General features: G+C 44.9%; 1 protein-coding gene across 1 annotated transcript in view; it reads right to left on the bottom strand.

The window, feature by feature from the left end:
- Positions 1–12,704, bottom strand: part of MINDY4 (MINDY lysine 48 deubiquitinase 4) — a 110,246-nt gene that overhangs the window by 48,655 nt on the left and 48,887 nt on the right. The window lies entirely within an intron of this gene.

Raw genomic sequence — 12,704 nt, 5'->3', positions numbered from 1 at the left:
ATCCTTGCAGGCTAAGATATGATTGAAGTAACAATCATAATCTTGCCACGGTAGGTTCTATTGAATTGGCTTCCTCCTGAAGATGTATGAAGGGGCGTGAGTGGAAGACCACGGAGGACGCGCAGTACCGAATCCCTCAGCACGTACTGCTCTGGACTCCGGGTTTCCTCCTCTGGCACTGGAACACAGAGCTCCTCCCCCACCCTCCCAGGCAGCCCCTCATCCTCAACTCAGAACCACAAAATTCCTACGCCCCAGGCTACCAGGATTCTGCAAGTGTGTTCTTGTGGGGAATGGTGAAAGGACAAGCCGGAAAGAGGAGCTAAGGCACGGAGGGGCAGCAGGAGGATGTAGAGGGGAGGGGGGTCAACACAGAACGCTGTGCCCCCCTCCCCAGGGCCCAGCAATAAGGAGCTGCACTTTCATCAGAAGCCTCCGCCAGCCAGCCACACCTCTCCCCACCCCCATCCTCACTGCCACTAAAGCCGAGGACCTGAGTCCCATCCCTTCTATCCCCTGTGTCACTATTTCACCCAGAGACTAAGGCAAGGTGTCTGAAAAGCAAGGACTGAGGCGCAGGTGCTAGGCGGTCTCTAAAAGCCACCTTGAACCATTTTGAGCCAGGAACATCAGGAGTAAAGACATCTCTGGAACACCCCGATGGTGACAACATCTCTCTTGGACCCATCTCTGCTCTCTGCCTCTTCGTCTCTCACCCAGATCATTCTCACAGCCCCCTAACTGGTTTCCTGACCCCCCGTGTGATGCCCCACCCCGTGCTGGTCCCCACATCTTCACATGAGTGTCAAAGGCATCTTTCTAGAAAGCAAATCTGACCATGCCACGGCCTGGCTGAAATGCTTCAAAGGTTCCCCAACGTCATCATCAACAAGAGACATCATATTTATAAAAATGATGGCAATTATAGCGGCAAATACCTTCTGATTCCTTTGACTGTTGCAGGCACTGTGCTAAGGGCTTTGCAAGCATCAAAAGTCATCTGCTCCTCAAAAGAGCCTTAGGAAGTAGTCAGGGCACTGAGTCTCAGAGAGGTCCCGTAATTTCCCCAGAGTTACACAGCAAATAAGTGGCAGCACAGGGATTTGAACCTAAGCAATGACTCCAAAGATAATGGCAGCAACCATGACATATACTGCTTCCTCATAAGACAAAACCCAAGCCCATTAGTGTGCCCTCTGGGCTGCCTGTGACCTGGCTACCTACCACCCCAGCATCACCTCCCTCTGCACTCTCCCACTCCACCTGCATGTCCTCCACGCTAACCTCTCAGCCCACGCCTCCACATCTTTTCACAAGCTGTTCACTCCAGCTAGAATATCCTTTGGCAAACTCACACTCATCCTCTACAGCCCCGCTGGAATGTTACCTTCTTCTCAAATCCAAAGCATGCAGTCATTCATTGCTTCACTCACTTAGCAAACATGTGGCAGCTGTCCAGCAGGTCTGTCTCCCTGCCCCAGGGAGACCCAGTTGTGTACAATAAACAGACATAAATTGCAATACGACATGCTGTGGTAGGCTGGATAATGGTCCCCAAAGATATCTGCATTCTAATCCCTGGAAATGGAAAATGGTACCTTCTATGGCAAAAAGAACTTTGCAAATGAGATTAAGTTAAAGATCTTGAAATGGAAGAAAGCAGCCTGGATTATCCGGGTGGGGGCAACCTAATCTACAACTGTCCTTATAGTAGGGAGACAGAAGGAGATCTGACACAGAAGAAGAGAGGTAGGATGACAATGGAGACAGAGGTTGAAGTGATGCACTTTGAAGATAGAAGAAGGGTCACAAGCCAAGAAATGCGGGTGGTCACTAGAAGCTGAAAAAGGAAAGGAAACAGATTCTAGTTGTTAAAGAACTAGCCCTGCCAACACCTTGACTTTCGCCCAGTGGAACTGATTTCAGACTTCAGTCTTCCAGAACAGTGAGATAATAAATTCATGTTGTTTTAAGTCACTAAATTGTGGTAGTTTGTTGTAGCAGCCATGGGAAACTAATACACACAGTAAGAGAAACAATCAAGGAGGAACAAAGGACTGTGAGGTTCTCTTGATTGCCTCTGTATCCTGCGTGCCCAGCACCTAGTCACTGCTCCATACATGGGTGCCAATACCAGAGTGACCCTCACACAAGCTAGGTGATTCACACGGGTCACACAGCTTAGAAGTGCCAGAGCCAGCGCTCAAACCCAGGCCGCTGGCTCCAAATGCTCTGTTTTGCTCTTTTTTCTATTTTATGCTTCCTTTCCCTGCCCAGAACCCTCCACGGCTTCCTGTGGACCAGGAGACAAAGTCCAAACCTCCCAAGTTGTCCCCTTGGCTCCCAAGGGCAAAGCCGCACGGGCACGCGGATGGCCACGAGCCGTGGGGAGAGGGTGGGGACGATGTTCCTGCTGTGTAGGGTACAGCTGGGCCTCTTCCCGGTCATGAGACGTCCACCCTGAGGCCATCCATCAGCTGCGAGAGCCCAGCTCAGATGCTTTGTGCCGTTTCCCATAGATCTCTTCACCAGAGGAGACTTCAGTAATGCTCACACTTAGGGAATGCCCTATTGTTCCTTTTATGTGTCCCTTTGTGGCATAAGCATTACAAAGTTTAAAAGGTCAGTTTAAAAGCATGTTCTTGCCTTTGAGTGAAAACTATTATGAAAAACAATGACAAAAAGATAAATCAAGGATTCAAAACACTTTTTAAAAATGCGATTGTGCATATAACCTGGAGACATGTGTCAAAGTGCGCATCTAATAAATCCTCGGGAGCCAGGCTGTAAACACGCGCTTGCCTGCTGGGTCTGAGGTCTCCACCTCCCAGCCAAGCTCCTCTTTGTGCCCCCAAGGGAGGGGCAAGGGCCAGGGCACCGCAGGTGTCGGGGGCCACGTAGGGCCAGGACTCAATCCCTGGATAACTGGGTCTTGGGTGGGTAGAAAGAGCCACTCAGAGACCAGAGTTCTTGCCTCTGATCCCCCGACTCTGAGTGACCTTGGGCAAGTCACCTACCTCTGTGGGTATCAGGTGCCTCATCTGTACCTTGGGGAAAGCCTGAGCAAGACCACTCGCTGTGGAACATGACCAGGTGCAGGGGCTCTGAGAGGTCTGACGTGCCTGGGTCACGTTATTCTTGAAGATGCTCAACTGCTTACACACCCAACACTCAGAATAGTTCACCAGCTCTTAGCATTAAAATCAGACAAGGAGATGCTCCTTCCTCTGTGTTTGGTACTGGATACTTGGCTAAATTAGTTATGATTACAAAAGAAAGTTATTCCATGAGAAGAAAGATATTGATCACTTACTATATATTCTATTTGATGGAAACACTGAAGCCAGTGTGGATTGACCCCACTCATGCAGCACAAGAATCCAGAACATAAGAAATTTACATAAAATTTTCCCGAGCCAGTGATATGCCAGCACACCATGTAAAATTATCTGGAGGGGCACTTCTACAAAGCAGGTCACACAAGATTTCCCGGGGGAGAGAGGGTTTTTTTTTTTTTTAAAGTCCCACTGAAAATATGCTCAAAACAAAAAACTGTTAAATATGTGAGAAAACAATCCACCGTAAGTGAAAGTAAGTGACACAGCGAGTAGGATTCCTAAGAACTTGAGATAATAGAACAGCAATCTAAAAGAGGCTGTAATTAGAGAGAGTAGGGGAACTTTTTATAAATGGAATGGAAGCCAGGCAAAAAGAAATAGACACTCTGAGAAAAGAATGGGCAACTCTGAAAAGCAAATACATTCACGGAAATAAGAAAACTCTGGGGCATATAATGATGGTGATGGATAATAGCATATTAAATACATATTTTTTAAATCCACGATTCTGCTACTAGAGGAGGCAGGAGAGCAGGGATAGATAACAGAAAGCTCTTCTCTGTAAAACACTGTCAACTAATAAATGGAAAAGGAATGATAAAATGACAAAAGTTAGAAAATCGCCATTTTATAAATTCCTAATATGGGAAAAGATCACCAATGGATGTTCAAACCATGGGTTAAAAGGTTTCTGAGGCACAGGATATTCATATGGTCTGAAAGTTACAGATTCCTTAATAATTCCAATAACAGAGAGATTGGCAAAACCCTAACAGACTGACCCAACCAAAATAAAACAAACTGACATCACTGTGCTCCTGATGTGATGTAATAGGAAGTACACCACATCACATATGTATTGTCCTTGTCAAAAATTGTTTAACATATATCCAATAATGAAACAGATATATCTAGAATGTGGTCATTCTGTGAGACACCAAGCCTACATTCATCATGAAAAACTGAAAAAGGAGGGAAATTGTTTGAGAGTAAAAGAGATTAGAGAGACATGGCAACCAAATATGAGTGAACCTTAAATGGATCCTGGGTTGAAAAACTAAAGTCTCAAAGAACGCTTTGGAGCCATTTGGGAGAGATTTGATTATGGGCTTTATGTTAGCAGATGTTTTTGAGTCAATGTGAAATTTCTTGGATGTGATAATGGTGCTGTGGTTATGTTCTTGTCCTTAGGAGATGCAAGCGGAAACATTTAGGGGTGAAATGCCATGATATCTGAATTTTACTTTCAATCAATCATCAAAAATGTGGGGGAGGGAAAAAGAGGAGAGAGAAAGAAAGAGAGAGAAAACAAGTGCAAAAAAAATCTTAGAATTGCAGAAGGTAGGTTTCACGTACGATTCTTTCAACTTTTCTATGGGTTAGAACTTTTTTAAAGTTGGGGGAAACTTATGGTAAACTTAAAAAAGGAGATTAGATGCAGTGAAGAGATAATAAATTACTAGGAACAATCAGATGACATTTACTCAGAATGCAACTCAATCAGAAGAGAGATGAAATATATGAAAGAACAAATAAGAGACATGGAGGGAAAAAATTTTAAGTCCAATATACATCTAAAAGGAGTTCCAGAAGGAAAGAATAAAGAGAACGTGAGAAAGGAGATTATTGAAAAGATAATTGCTAAGAACCTACCAGACATGAATCCTCAGAGAAACATAATAAGTCTCAAATGATACACATGAAAGTAAATGCACACCTAGATATGTCATCTTAAAACTACCAGAATACCAAAGACAATGAGAAAAATCTTAGAGAAAAGGTAGATAGATCATCCATAAACAACAATTACTTTAACAAAAGACATCTTTAGTATTCAAAATATTAAAGGTAAGGACAAAATGAAAACATTTTCAGACAAAGACTAAAAAAGTTTACCATCACAGACCTTCACTGAATGCACGACTAAGGGACTTACTTCAGGAGAAGAAAACTGAACCCAGAAAGAAAGAGCAGGATGCAGCAAGCAATGGCAGAAAAGAAATCTGTGAACATTTAGATAAACCTAAATAAGAGCTGACAATAAAAATAATAACAATAGCAACTAATCTGGAGGGAGTTGAAAACAAAGGGATAATACTAGACAATCATAAACAGGGAACCTGGGAAGGGGAAATGATCAGAATTAAAGTTTTCTAAAATCTTTGCATTTTTTGAGGGGGTAGAGATATTGATTAAACTTAAAACTTTAAGTCAATTATGATCAAAATTTAAGAGTAAACATTAAAAGAGTAAAAAAGATAGTATATAACTTCCAAATCAGAAAGCAGAAGAAAAAAGAACACATATCAGTTAATTCACAAGAAAGTGCCATTGTGAAAAACAGTTTGGCAGTTCCTCAAAAAGTTAAACATAGAATTAACATATGACCCTGCAATTCCACTCCTAGGTATATAGCCAAAAGAACTGAAAACAGGGACACACCTTCATAACAGCACTATTCTCAATAGCCAAAAGGTGGAAACAACACAAATGTCCACCAGTGGATGAGTGGATAAACAAAATGTTATACATCACACAATGAAATACTAATCCACCATAAAAAAGACTGAAGTACTGATACATGCTACAACATGGATAAATCTCAAAAACATTATGTTAGGGCTTCCCTGGTGGCACAGTGGTTAAGAATCCACCTGCCAATGCAGGGGACACAGGTTCGAGCCCTGGTCCGGGAAGATCCCACATGCCGCAGAGCAACTAAGCCCATGCACCACAACTACTGAGCCCGCGTGCCACGACTACTGAAGCCTGCGTGCCTACAGCCCGTGCTCTGCAACAAGAGAAGCGACCGCAGTGAGACGCCCGCGCACTGCAACGAAGAGTAGCCCCCGCTCGCCGTAACTAGAGAAAAGCCCGTGAGCAGCAACGAAGACCCAACGCAGTCAAAAATAAAAATAAATAAAATAAATAAATTTATAAAAAACAAAAACAAAAAAACCATTATGTTAAGTGAAAGAAGCCAGAGACAAAAGGTCACATATGATTCCATTTATGTGAAATATTGTGGATTGGTGGTTTCTGGGGGCTGGGAGTGGGAGGAATGGGGAGAAACTGCTTAATAGGAAGAGATTTTACTTTGAAGAGAAGAAAATGTCTTAGAACTAGGTAGAGGTGGTGGTTACACAAATTTGTGAATGCACTAAATGCCACTGGATTGTTCACTTTAAAATGGTTAAGTTAAAAAAGAAAGGAAGGGACTTCCCTGGCGGTCCAGTGGTTAAAACTTCGCCTTCCAATGCAGGGGGTACAAGCTCGAAAACCAAAAAACATAAAACAGAAGCAATATTGTAACAAATTCAATAAAGACTTTAAAAATGGTCCACATCAAATAAAATCTTTAAAAAAAAAAAAAAGGAAAAAAAGAAAGTAAAAGTATGGCAAAATCAACGTTTAAAATATAACAGGACAAATGAATTCAAGTATATCAGTAACTATAATAAAGGTGAATAAATTAAACTTGCCAGTTAAAAGACAGACACACTCAGATTGATTTTTTAAATTAGTAATATGCTGTTTCACATGATACATGACGCAAAGGAAAACAGTAAAGCATGGGGAAAAAATATATCACTTGTATGCCAACCATTTAAATGCAAATGTAGCTAAATGCTATCAGATAAAAATAAACTTTCCGATAAAAAGCATTATTAGTGATAAATCTACTTGTTGCAGAATAACAAAAGGAGCGATTCAACATGAAAATTTAGCCATCATGAACCTCTGTAAAATGGTTAATAATAGTCCTACCTCAAACGTTTGTGGTGAGAATTCAACAAGTTAATATATCAAATGCTGAGAATAGTATCCGACAGAGTAACTACTATGTGTTAGCTGAGATGATGATGATGATTAATGAACCAAGTACAACCTTGATTCCAAAAACCTAACACTTGTAAATGTAAGTGCAAAACTATGAACTAAAATAAAAGACCACTTCATCAGCCATGAGTTTGAAAAAAATGTTGACCGAGTAGGTATGCAAGAATATTTTGACATTAGAAAATCTAATAATTCCCTAGAAAACCTAGAAGTTCCCCAAAAGAGGGAAGACATGTAAAACAATCTCAATAGATGCAGAAAAAGCATTTGATAAAAATAAATACTCATATAAATTAAAAAAATAAAAACTTAGCAAGCTCAAGGGAAGGGAAGGGTTTTGCTTTACTTGATATGTACATATTTCAAGCCTACAGAGCATCCTAACACTGAAGCTTTGGAAGCTTCCCCACTGGAGGCAGTAGCCTGACGAGGATGTCCATTATCCCACGAGATTCAGAACTATACCAGAGATATGCTAGAGGCAGTATAATGAGACAAGTGAAACTGACAACCCCAGGGCCAGAGTCCAGGTTTCCTGACCCAGGCTCACCACTCTTTCTACTACCCTGCTTCAAACAGAACATCCTTTTGGAATAAACAAGAAGGTTCGATGGTAATGAAGCAGAGAGCTGTGCAGTTGTCAATGGACATACCGAAACCGGACAGATGAGCCGCAGGTCCAGCTCGTGCCAGAGAAGACTGGCATCATCTGGCAATAGACTGATTGCCTCACGTCTCAACTTCCCTTTGACCAGGATCATCTTTGTGAAGCTGCAAGGGCCATCACCTCCAGTGATTCTGGGTTTCAGCTCTTCGGGCCCACCGCACGTCCACCCACAGGCGCTGTTTGGCCGTCTGTGCGCTTGGCAGGCACCTAGGAGGCACCCTGGGAGGAACGGCTGTGCTGTGTCGTGTTCCTTCCCTGCCTTCCCAATGGTGACTCTGCACAACCCTTGTGATTTAAAGGCTCTTATCAAAGACTGAACTTCAGGAGGGGTAAGCCTTAGCGAGGTGGACCCCTGACGGCAAACTAATGTAAAAAGAACTTTTAAAAAAATTCTCCAGAGAAGAAAAGATTTCTTCTTTCGACTTTCCTGCCCTTTGGCTTCCTGCAGAGGCTCAGCCAAGCTCCCCCAGATGAAGACGAGGTACAGAATCATGGTGAGTTAGACCTGGAAGGCACTCAGGAGTCACCTGCCATAACCTTTGGTTTTACAGATGAGGAAACCGCGCTCTGGAGAGAGGAAGGGGGCTCCTCCAGTGTCTCCACCTCCCAGTGCTCAGCCCGAGGGGATCCATGTCCCAGCCTCAGGAAGCGCTCCACCTCCCTGGGCTGTCACATCCACAGGCCTTTTTAAAATTAAGCCATCAAAGAACATGAGGTCTCATTAAGGGCTGGGTTATCAAGAAGTCATCACGTGCACAGATCTCAGTTTTATACCTGGCAGTTGCCAGTTCTCCAGCTGTTGACCATCAACATATAAAAGGCATCTTTTTGTTTTCCTCTCTCTTTTCTCTTAAGGATGTGGAAAACCTGACTGGAACTGCCTGGTCTGAGATTTCCTGTGAGAAAGTGCTCTGCTCGGAATACTGTGAAAGCAATCTGCCTTAGCAATTCAGCCCAAATGAATTATCTTCCTGAAACTAGTGAAAAACTTTAATTGGGAATTGGGCTGCATACCCAAGACTCTCTCATCCGGGCTGGACAAAGGTTGGACAAAGATAGGGATCGCCCGGTGAGAACGGACTGGGAGGGGAGGGGTCCCTGATGGCCCTGCATCCTCCTGGAAAAGCAATCGGCTCAGCCTGTCGAGCTGGAGAGAACACACGTTGTACTCTCGCCTCCTGAACCATTGTTCTTTGAGGGTGATGATTTCTCAGCTTAACTCTCTTTCTGTATGCACCCCTCCCCACAGGCTTTGGCAAACATCCTTGGCCAGAAGTGTGCACAGCTAGAGCAAGATCCAAAACCAAGTCCAACATTTCTCCTTCCCTGAGTTGGGCTGGATTCTGGCACATTTCAGGAACAGAGAAGAAATTTACCCCGGTCACCAAGTTATCAGACTGGGAGGGTTCCCGCATGGGCACACAACTGGCAAAACAAAACTGTACCAGATGTGACCTTCCTTCATGTTATTCTCCCAGTTTGGCACGAGGCCTTGGCATACAACTGGTGTTTAATGGATGCTCCCTCTGGAAGCTGAGGAGTACTCAGGGTTCACCTAGATAAGCCTCATCCATCTGGAAGGGCTGGAAGGGCTAATCCAGACCGTCTAGTCTGTCAGGGGTGGGGATGGGAGGCAGAGCTTCTACCAAGAACCCCTGGGTCGTGGGCAAAGCAGAAATAGAATGTCAGGCTCCAGACTCTCACCTTAGCTCATTTTCATCTATCCCATGCTGGATGTTGGAGCCACTGACTGTGTTTTCTTAAGACCCAGAATGCACTGGGACCGGCTGGTCGCTCTTCCCGTAAGGGATGCCCACTAGCAGGATTGGAGGCTCCTCCAGCTCCTATCTCTCTGCCCTTCTCACAGCCTGCAGTTTCCCGGGTGTGGCTGAGCTCAGCTCCACATGGCAACTGGTGCTGAGAGGCAGGCCTTGCTCAACGGGAGGTGAAAAGGTGGCTCCAGGGAAAGAAAAATACCCTCTTGAAGGACAAGTGGTCTCTATGGAGTACACCTCTGGGACACGGCCAGATCCACTGAGTAACCACTCATTCACCCGAACTGTGCAGTTCACCAAGCACAATGTTGCTAGCCCACGATCTTCCTTCCTCTTGGTCTTGCCTCCTCCGCTCTGCCCACCAGCACTTGGCTGCGTAGCTCAGCCAAGCCCAGCTGTTGTGAGATGCTGGATGAGCCCAGTGACCAGGGATGGAGCGAGAGACATGATGTGGTAATGGGCCCAAGCCGTGAGCCCCGCCCCCCTCCCGGTGTGAGCCCCAGACTGCACACCCAGCAGGTGGGATCACTAAGGCTGCCCCTGATTAGGGCTCCGGCGGAGTGAGGACCTAATAGGATGGTTCCGTCAGAGACAAAGATTCCCCCTGGCCCCGCCCTCCCTGAAGCTAGTGTGACAGCGCAGGATGGAAAGGATTGCCTCTACAACCTTGGCCCGGTCCCAGGAGGTCTAAAGTCACACTTGGAGTTATAAAAGGGAAGGTTCTAACGTGCGCCTGAAAGACATTACATAAGAGTTGCCGCTGGTTTCCATCGCGGATTGGAAAGCTGTGCGAAGATGTTTACTTGGCTGCTAGGAGAAACTGCTTTTTGGCACCATGACTGCTCTTCACTGTCCTAATAAAGGACAACGCATCCAGGGAAGGAGCTGTCCCAACGAGAGAGGCCGACTTCTCCCAAGTCCCATTAAACATTAAACCCACTTAGGTTCTGTTTGGTAAAATATGCCAAAGGGTGGTGTAAAACAACTTCTGAGAAGAAATATTTTCATTTTAAACTCACAAAACGTTCCCCTGCATAAGCATTAATAAAAGAGCCATAAGCAGCAAGTCTGAAACAATACTGTCTGGGTCCGAGGTTAACTTCATATCAATTTGAAAACAAAGCAACTGGGGTTCGTTTACTTTTAGAAAGGGTGAGGAGGCGTACGCTTAACTTTTTTTCTGGAGCGCCTGTCCTTCCCCAAGCAGACATGGATGAATCTTCACCTTCCCTGGGCTTCCACTGTCTCCTCTGTGACATTCTAAGGGTTCTAAGTTTTGTCCTTACAATAGGAATTGTTTATCTGGGTGTTTATTTCTACTTTACCAAGCACTTTGAAGGCACAGTTTTTAATTTACTTCTCACAAAAAGCCTGTGTGCGGGGTAGCAAAGGGACTTTTTAGCCTCACTTTCAAAAATGAAGACATTGAGGCTCAGAAAATCGAAAATCGTCCAACACAAACCAGTCCGTGGCACACAGATCTATGGCCAAATGGGGACCATACGATACTGTGAATCTTTCTTGAGGCTTAATTTATTCATTTCAAAGGTTGGACTTTTCTTTCAAGATTATATTTAAATTTTACAAAATTGTTTTAATATTCTTACTTAGCCAGAAAAATAATAACAACCTGAATAGTGTCTGATTTATCATGAAGTTAATGGGGCTTAAGCTTCAGGGACCCTCCCTTGCACAGGCCCTTCCAAGAGGCCCTAGCACATGTTGGCATGGTCTTCTATTTTTGTCAGATTTGCAAAAATGAGGTAATTTTATATTCTTTGTCTTCAAGAGGCACCCAAACGGTGTAAGTTTCAGGCTCACAACGTTTGGATCTGAACCTGAACCCAAGGAGTTTGTTCTTTTGTTTTCTTTTTTATTTGGCTAATCCATGAGTTCCCAGTGACCCACTATACCAAGAGATGTCCCAAAGTCTCCTCCGCCCCAGACACCCTGTAACTGTCTTGTCCAAGTTCGTACAGAGAAAGGTAAAGCCAAGACTGGCTCATGGAGCTCCCCTTTCTTCCACCCCATGCTGCCCAATCACACACACAAAAAAGGAATCTCTAGGAAATTTTGACTTACACCAAAAACACAGAGGACTGATTGTTTTCTGGGCATTTCTTAAAAAAAGGAGAAAGAAATGTTGCTTTAAACCCTATTGAGCTTTGAAAACTTTGAGCATTACACCACTCACACACATAAAACCGGAGAGCTGTGGAATTTCCATGGGTGAGCCAGCCCCCGTCAGGACACGCACACCCTGGACTAAAATTGGATGTGTCCCTGGGCCAGCTAGGTGGCCTCCCTGTGCCTCTCCAGGTAGTGCCTGCACTTGAAATGAGGTGTGAGGGTCCTCGGGTACCAACCAGAGTGTGGGAGCCTTTCCTCCCCACCCCTCTGGGGTTACCACCCCTGCCTCTAATGAGGGTTTCTCAGGTGGAGAGCCTGGCAGGGGGCGGGTATTCAGCGGGAGCTGGGATGTGGATAAGCACAGCTGCTCAAAGGTGGGGAATCTGTGCTGGAACTTTCCATGAGCCCCAAAGCAGGGGAGCGCAGCACCCACCTCACAAAGAAGTCAGGACGTGGGGACTGAGAATTTTAGCACAGGGCAAGCATTCCTTCCCAGATCCTTAAGAGGTAACAATATTCCATGTGAGTTTGCAAGGAGGGAAAAAAAAAAAAAAATCAAAGCAGCACATTCTCTTTTCTCCTTAATAGTGGAACTTCTGCAGAAGTGGAATGAAGCCCTTTGGCAAGGCTCTGACTCCCTTGGTTTCTAGGGATCTAAATGCAAATAACACAGGCAGGAGATTGAAAGCACACGCCCTCCAAAACCCCCCCTGGAGTCCTTGCTTCTCCAGGCCACTCCCTTCTGCCAAGGTTACCTATCCCTGGCAGGGTGGACGTGCAGGGACTTGCAGACTGCAGGCCCTGCTGGACCGTGTGGGCGAGCAATGGTCCCAAGGAGCACAGCCAACGGGAAGAGCTTTGACCAAAGGTATCTGGAGCTTTTTCCAGGACAAATAGAAAAACCATGTGAAGCAGCTGGACCCACGTCGGGCAGTCTCCTGTTGGAAATGTCAC

This window comes from Eubalaena glacialis, chromosome 8 (genome assembly GCF_028564815.1).
Source record: "Eubalaena glacialis isolate mEubGla1 chromosome 8, mEubGla1.1.hap2.+ XY, whole genome shotgun sequence".
NCBI classification, from domain to species: Eukaryota; Metazoa; Chordata; class Mammalia; order Artiodactyla; family Balaenidae; genus Eubalaena; species Eubalaena glacialis.
This window is presented reverse-complemented; position numbering and strand designations above follow the sequence as displayed.